Source organism: Ruditapes philippinarum, unplaced genomic scaffold (assembly GCF_026571515.1).
Source record: "Ruditapes philippinarum isolate M1 unplaced genomic scaffold, ASM2657151v2 ctg2315_1_1_1_1, whole genome shotgun sequence".
NCBI classification, from domain to species: Eukaryota; Metazoa; Mollusca; class Bivalvia; order Venerida; family Veneridae; genus Ruditapes; species Ruditapes philippinarum.
In genome coordinates, this window is record NW_026863305.1 from 35,956 (window position 1) to 44,867 (window position 8,912).

The 8,912-nt window shown below is 32.2% G+C and overlaps 1 long non-coding RNA gene across 1 annotated transcript; it reads left to right on the forward strand.

Annotated features, from left to right (window-relative positions):
- Positions 1–1,592: 1,592 nt before the first annotated feature.
- On the forward strand, positions 1,593–7,721 carry LOC132721783 (uncharacterized). Its single transcript, XR_009624513.1, has 5 exons — positions 1,593–2,026; positions 2,314–2,389; positions 2,704–2,871; positions 6,465–6,626; positions 7,425–7,721. It is a non-coding gene; the product is annotated as an uncharacterized LOC132721783 (long non-coding RNA).
- The last annotated feature ends 1,191 nt before the right edge of the window (positions 7,722–8,912 follow it).

The following is an 8,912-nucleotide window of genomic DNA, read 5'->3' on the forward strand; positions in this document are numbered from 1 at the left end:
ATAAAACGCGTGTAATCCCCAAAATATACATGTTCGGGGGAAAAAAATAGAAAACTACAATAAATTAATTTACAATATTTGTGAGCACATAGACTACGCATCAGAGTATTTTGACGTTTATTTATTTAAATGCTCCATTCTGATTGAACTTTGATATCAGCTGACATAGACTTTGACAAAGCTACCTACCGAATTTTTAACTTTAATCTCAGCTGACCTAGATAATTTAACGAAGTGGCCTACTTTCTTGTCCTTTGATGCCCTGCGATGCAATTTGGACCATATGCACAGTTTTTTTTTGAAATTTGACATCCGCTTACCTAATTTGACGAAATGACCTACTTTCTTGTCTTTTGGTGTGCAGCTATAAAGTTTGGACCATACACAGTTTAAGATGTAGGATTGAACTTTGATATCAGCTGAACCAGATAATTTAACTAAATGACCTACTTTCTTGGCTATGCAAATAAACCATATGCACTATTTGATGTAAAATTGATCATTAAACAATATGGAAATGATTCGTACTGAGATCAAACAACTAATGTGACTAGACCTATCTAATGAAATGAAAAAGGGAAAAACTATTTTTTATCTTTAATTTTCTTTTTAAGATTTGTTTTAACCTTTCGTTTGTTTTTAAAAAAAGTGAAAAATAGTCGAGCGTTGCCGACGCCCAGCGGTGGCTCTTGTTTACGGTAATAGCAATTTGTAAATACTTTAACATTAGCTTTTTCGTAAATGAAGCTAATGAGTGTAAAGACAAAAAGGTGATTACGTATATTCCAAGAAATATGAATGTCAATTAACAAAACAAACAAATAATATCGAAGGGGGAAAAATGCATGATTTATCTGAGTTTAAACATTCTTTTAACGAGAAAGATCTGAAATATCTATAATGATTTTTCCCATGCATTTAACAACTAATGTAAAGCCAATGCTTCCGGTTAAAACATTTCAAGCAAATATAAAAACATTTCCCTTCGTAAATAATTCAATGCTTAGTAATACCAGGCCTGACACCGGTCTAGTTTTCTTGTTAAATTAATAAATGTCCAAATATGGTCACTTATTTACTTACGAAATTCATCTCAAAGTTCAAATGGAAGTATTATGAAAAACATTATTTAATATTGCATACTGCTTTGTGACACTTTGTGAGAAAAAAAAACCTGCTTATTCCGACATAAGTTTGTTTTTGATTGATACTTCATGCTGCGAAATCGAATCTCTTTGCACAAATCGATGACAGTGTTTGAATTAAATCTTTTACCTGCAACCGTGATGTAAAAAGATATTGTTTGAATTGTCAAAGTCAAATAGACAGGATATTTTAAAACTTTTTAAATAAAATTGAATGTTAACGATAAAAAAAATCATGCTGTGAAATCAAGTATCAAAAAACATAACTATCGATGAATTTGTATGAATCAAACCGTCCGTCGTTACGTGGAAATATATTGTTCCAACATCAGATAGACCGGAAAACACCGGCTATGGACATTTTAAAAACAACATTGAATGTAAAGAATATAAATATGAAATTTTGTTTCTATGTATTCATTTTAAGATTTTCTTTACAATGTAAAAGCCCTGAAAATGGGATAATCAGTTAGACATGGAATATTTTACAAGAACCGCTTCCAGTGTATTGATACTAGACTGAATGTATGATTATTTGGACTAAACAGTGTTTTCAGTTTCACATCATGAAGATACTGTACTCTCTTATTGTTTTAATCCACGTGGTATATGCCTATGTCCACATGAATGTGGATAATTTTGAGATAAGATACCCTCTTAAGTTTGATAAAAGATGCCACCTAGAAAAAGACCGATTTAATTATATTTTGGGAATTTCAATTTCCCAGTGTGTCAAAGAATGTAGTGCACGTGCTCATTGTCAGGCCTTAAGTTACAGGAGCAAATTGCACGTGTGTGAACTTTTTTCCAGCTGGAATGCGAGCAATCTTCGTCCTGGAAATTGTATCTTTATCGCGAAGGAAAATGTCGATATTGTACAGGTAAGTAAATGTCTTGTTAAGATTATTTATTTTCTGTATGCTTTTTGGTGTTCTGCTGTCACATTGTTTCTTTAAAAACATCAATAGGTTTCCTTAAATTCGTTGATTTGTTTGGAATTGGTAAATTGAATGATTCCATTTGAGTCCGTCTACATTAATAGGTACAAAGATCCAGATATAATAAAACAAAATAATGATAGATGACTGCCTTTGAGTCAACCTGACTAGATCTTTGAAATGAAAGAAAATATATAAAACCACATAACCTTTACATATTTGTTTTTTAGACTCCATGCCAAAACGGGTGCCATTATGGGCAAGTTTGTGAAACCAGCAATCAAAAAGGTGTTTGTAAAATAAAAGGTAATTTACACAAATCAATGAAACGAAAATTTAAAAAACCGGAGAGTAATAGGAATATTGATGACACATGGCCTGTCGATGAATTTGATAGGTTAACTCTTTCTAAGAAAAAAATAAAATAAAGGTGTTAAATACTTATAACTGTTATTGATACATTAAGTAAATATGCTCGGGTAATATCTTTAAAAAAAGAAGAAAAAAACTGGTGACTTTGTTAGAGAAACTCTTATCAAAATAGTTTCCGAAAGTGAAACTGTCTTTACAAAATACAGATATTATAAATAACAAGTATATTATTATAGTATGTTTTGTAGAATGTATTAATGTGACAATCCCTCAAGACGGTGTCATTCTTGGTAACCAGAGGGAAGTCGGAAATAGAATCTGATATGAATGTAAAGCAGGTTACACGGCGTCGAATGGTCCGTTTGCAGAGTGCCTGGACACTGGGGTTTGGAATGAATACAGTTCATGTGTTACCGGTAAGTGTACACGGGAATATAGTTAATGAATTACCGGTAAGTGTACACGGGAATATAGTAAATATTTTGATAGGTAATTAAAGATGACTGAAATGCACTGTTTCTTTTTAGTGAGTTTTTGACATTGATTGTTGATAGGGATTTTAATACTTGACACAGTATGTTATTAAATAACTACTACTATTTGCTCCGTGTTACGATGAACGGTGAGTAGTAAGTTATATTAACCTTCCTGTTAGTCATATTGATCAAACCGGCAATGGAAAGTACAAGTTATCGTCCACGCCCCATAGCACGGGCTAAAGCAGAATTCAACATTTGAACACGAAAATGATAAAATTTTAAATTTAAAAACATCCGCAGATATGTTCATACGGCGGTTGTAATGGAACCTTCAATGTGGCATTTTTTTGTGTCATTCCATGACAAGCCGCGTATTGTCCCAAAGTGAAAGAATGCGCGTGCTCTAAACGAGAAAACATTAGGCGTAACTAAACAAGGTTAGCTTTTAAAAAAGCTAGTAGCGACTCGCTTCGTAATTTTTTTCCAGGGGTGCGTTTAAATGTAAAAATGACAGTTCTGTTAGCTGAAGAGACTTGAGCGAACATCAAAATAAAAGTGATGGCAGCCAGTTCTCTCAGTTTAACAAAGAGGAATATGAGTATATATGAAGATGCATGTAAACAGATAAAATGAAGTCCCTATGTCTATGCACATTTACTGTATGGCCTGTTGACCTTGACCAAATAAATGTTAGATAGGTAGAATTCATAACTTTAGATGTCTCTTTATACGAAGTTAAGTTGTAATATGTTATTTAGTATTGGAATGAGTGACAGACACAAGTCCTAAAGTAAACACAAGTTGTCAATCAATTCAGCCAGAAAAGCCGGGATCCTATTAAAAATATAGGGATCCCGGAAATTGACCAGTCTAAGATGTTTTAAGAGAAGCCGGGATCCTATTAAAACATATAGGGATCCCGGGAATTGACCAGTTAGAGAATATAGTTTTTTTAGAAAAGCCGGGATCGTATTAAAATATAAAGAGATCCCAGGAATTGGCCAGTTCAAGAATATAGTTTTCAGAAAAGCTGGGATCGCATTAAAACATAAAGGGATCCCGGGATTTGACCAATTCAAGAATGTAGTCATTGATTTTTCCAATTAATTCGGCATATTATTATAAATATTGTGATTTCCGCATTTTAAGTTTGTTAATAAATAGCTCTAAATATATTTATATCCTAAGTTTAATTAATTTAACGTTCATTACATACAATAAAAAAATCTTAACGTTTAATGGCCTTTCATTACGACAATAATCAACACAAATATAGTTTATTTGTTTTTCCTCTATATCTTATACGATCCCGGATCCCGGCCAGTCCGGGCGTCCCGGATCCCGGCCAGTCCGGGCGTCCCGGATCCCGGCCAGTAAATATATACACTAAATACCGGAAAAGATAAAATGACCGGAAAAAAGGAAAAAGAAAAAAAATGCACAGAACCAGATGTACACTTATGTTAATTAACCAAACGAAAACTTACTACAGAGGAACAGGTAAGATCGCTAAATCAAAAGTCAGTGTAAATATGATTTATTGAAAAGAATTCATGAAAACAAACATTTTAATCATCAGTATATCTTTGCGCTCAAAATAATACTTGCTGCTTTTTAAAAATGGCGTGAAAATTTAAGGTTGTTTGACGCTATGTAAGATTAAATTTGATTGGCTAAATAATTTTTGATCCTAGCCCTGATAGATAAATTTTGTAGAAAGCTGGAAGCCAAGCTTCGATTGAATTTTTGGATGGATTCGGAGTTTTAGGTTGTTTCTCAGTAAAATCCTAACGTAATACCGGCTCGCCGTGGCGAGCCGGCAAAAAATGGAATTTTTATAGGGGATCAGAGGTTATAAAACCTGTTTATTACAGATAAAACGTCAAAAAGGCAAATTAAAAAAGCTGTCACCTTTTCCTAAGTATAATTATATAATGTTCAAGTAGGAAGACTGGAACCACATACGTTAAAAACTGTCAAAAAGAAAGAACCTAAAACTACCATAGACATATACACACATCAATTAATATATCTAAGTCATATAGTGTAGCGCTAAACTTCACCGTATTTTTTAGAACCAATTGCTAATGGCTCGGCATATAGGGTACAAGCCGACCAATCAAAATCAACGTTACACAAAAAAGTCATCATGCGTAAATTACAGATTCAGACAGGACGAAATGAAAAGTATTTTTGCTCCGTTTTGTAATGATCATTTACACACCTAAGATAGGGATCTAATGCCGAAAATAGGAAAACAACCTCTTTGTTTTCCGCCTGCCTTTTAAAGGGAATTAGGACGACTTTGAAAAAAAAAATTACCGAAAGAAGAATTTATTATGGTCATATGGTAAATCAATAATTGTATGAAGATAATGTAAATATCCAAGTATAAGGACTTTTAGAACCTGGTTAATATTCAGTTTGGCCATCGGCGACTACCCAAGTTTATAGACTTGGATACTCACCTCATTATCACACAAAATTGTATATTATTAAAATTATTTAAACATTTTAGAGGTTATTGTGAGAGCACGATTGTCTGAACTGGATACACAAAATTAATGTTATGTATTCATGTATTTGAATGGTACAAAATGCCCACAGTATTGTCATTAATGTATATATATTTAACGTAGACAATGACCTTAAATGCACACAAGGATATATATGATCGCACATGGGCTGCCATATCATATAAATTTATAACACGAATTCAAGAATAATAATAAGCGAGCCTCTGTCGAAAATGCATGTTTAGAGTAGAAATTATTAAATTTTACATTAAAGATCCTGTAACTCCTTTTTTTATTGTTTTATATTATAAATATGATGCTAAAATGAAGATTTATCAATATTGTAAGCTCAAATAAATGTAAATAAAGTGAAGTAATTAGAATTTATTTTCGATAAAGTCTAAGCCAAATTTTTCAATAAGAAGTGAATGTTTGAAAATTGTTTTAGAAGAATAATTATTTACATACATGTATATAAATTTTACTTAAACGTTCTTACATCCTTAATTACAACATACAGGATCTTTAATGAGAATGGATGTGATATTTTTTTATCACCTGACAAAACGCAATTAAATTAATTAAACTTGTTTTGACGGTTGGTTTGTACAACGAAATTATATTTCACTTGTGTAACATGAAGAAATACGCAATAGTAATTTTAGATACGTTTTAAAAGATCACTGGGACACTTCAAACGTAAACTGCACTGTATTATAAAGAGTATACTCTTTCCTTGATTCGAGTTAAAAGCGTTTATAAATGATTATTTTTGGAAACAAGAACTGTTGGTAGCAGCGCAAGAACCCGGATAATGTTAACAAGGGTCATAACAATGTTTAAATTCATGCCAGAGTTACAGTGATCTAAAAAATGAGCGAATGGTCTGAAAAATTGAACACAAGTTATTGGTCGATACCTATATCAAAAGGTACACTAATCTCGAACATTGTTCTATCCCGTTATGTAAATAAACTCTTTGCCTTTAATTACATTTTCTCTGACAATCTTTAGTTCCGGCGCAAACTAGCACAGCCTTTCCTATAGGACCTACAATTGGTAGTCGTTGTGGCACAGATGCTGATTGTATTGAAACAGAAGGAAGATGTATTGAAGGAATATGTTTCTGTCATCCACTGTACAGATACAACACTTCTTCTAAAAACTGTCTAAAAGGTTAGTAATCCTGGGTTATCTCTTCTCAAAATTTTATTGATTTTTATCTAGTTCCACCTATTGTATTGTTAAGGGCTTAAACAAGTGCATTCTTTTATACCTTGACAGTGTTTTTCAGATTTTTTTTTAGATGAAATGGAAGTATCGTATTGAAGGTTCTATGATGTACGCAATGTAAAAATATAAGCAGATAATTCTAAATTATATGTTTAACTATTTTCATACATAAATATTTAAGGGAAATGAATGAGCATGTATTTACCTCAACACAAAATGGAAAGACTGTATGGAAACTAGCGAACAACATTTTCAATTTTAATATGTTGGTCGTCTTTAGGTTACCCACTTATGTATTTGGTTGGAATCCTATACCGAAAAATAAGGAAACCGATTTTCTGTCAGAATAAAGAGCACTGAATGTTAACTTGTACATTATTTTTCGATGAAAAATAAATGTCACCAGAAGGAACATCACACATCACTGTCAATCGGTGCACTGAACGCACTAACAGACACATCAAACCGATATTGAAAACGAGGAGGAAATTAATGATAATTTGATTACAGTTTTTAACTCAACACACTTTTCTTACATTTTATGTACATTGGTATAAGTTTCATAAGTTATTACCGAAACAGGCGGTATACCAAAAGTAGGTGAACAAGATTGTTCAATTTAACTTCTAAAGACAATATCTATTTACAAACTAAGTTAATTAGGAAGGTCTACTTTTGCCACTTACTTTGATATATCTAAAACGATTGACATTTACATAATTTAATGGTTTTTATTTCCAGTGTGCAATTCTATGTCAGATACGTTTCAAGAGATATTAAATGGGTTCATTGTCAATTTTAACGATATTGAAAAAGCTACAATATATTCAAGTCAAAATGACTGCAGGACATTATGCGTTGAGGATCCTAACTGCTCCTCGTTTGAGGCATGGATAGAAAAAGGTGTACAGATGTGTACCAGATCATCTGTGAGTCGGAATATGGCAAAAGATGCTGCTCCAAGTGAACTTCAGTTCAATCCGAATGTTCAACTCTTTACACGACTTTGTGTTTAACCTTTTATCCGGAGGATGTTTGTCTCTTTTTTTATTATTAACAAACGTTTGGCGGCAAATGAAACCGGAAATTTTAAATGACAAAATGTTGTAATATATGCGACAACAAAAGGTTTTTCGCTTTTTAGAATAGCATTTTATAAAGGCAAAATGCTGTAATATATGTGACAGCAAAGGCCTTTGTCTCTTAAGAATGGCATTTTATAATGACAAACGCAATAATATTTGGAAACGCTTTTTAATAATGCTCGACTTATGTTACTTACAATCAATTGTTTTGAATGAATAACATTATGTGGAGAAGGAAAACTTTGGCTTTGTCAAATATAAACGTTTCAAATGTGTCAGTTGTTTTCCAATTTAGTTTTTAAGTGTTTGTCTTTTGAGCAAATAGATTAGTTAAATATCACTATTCACGTATGTGTAATCGTAAATTCTTACATAAGCAATGAATCCCTACCTTAGAAGAAGGAAGCATGAATGTTATTGTTTTAACAAAGCAGACGTGTCCTTCCTTATCTAAACTGTTTGATATTTTAACAGCAGAAAATGCTATATTTATATTTCAGCATAATTTCATAAATTATGGTAGAATACCTTGATAATGTATTGTAAAATGACAAAACTTACGTCACTGATGAAAAAATCGCATGACAAATGTAGGATCTATAAGAACATAAGGGTGATTCGATCGACATTTCCCGTAGCTAAAATCGTGCAGATCGTTTTTTTTTATTTCATTCAAAAATTGATATCTCTTATCAAATTAAAGATATTTCCTTTCACGTATGCGGCTAAATAATTTTCTTAAAAAACACTTAAAAGAAACGGTTCTTTTTTAATTGTCTTGCTTAATTACACAATCCGTTTAAATTTTGATAGATGATACATTACCTATTTAAAAGTAAAAAAACGCCGTGTCAGTATTACAAAGTGCTTTATCAGGGACTGGCCGTTGTTTTCTTGAGTTAGAAAGTTTGATGTCTTTACTCAGTACTAGGTGCCTTAAAGTACGGAGTCGACAGTGTGTCTATATGCTGCAAGCATCCTGTAAATTCGAACTAAAATAAGTTCAATGTATTAAAGTTTTGAGGAGGATTAATTACTATTAGCAATATCCTTTGAGATAAATTATTTATAGAACCGCCATTTTCTGTTGGGCTTTCACAAAGTGTTTTTGTGTCATAAAAAGTAACAGCCAATAAATTGGTAT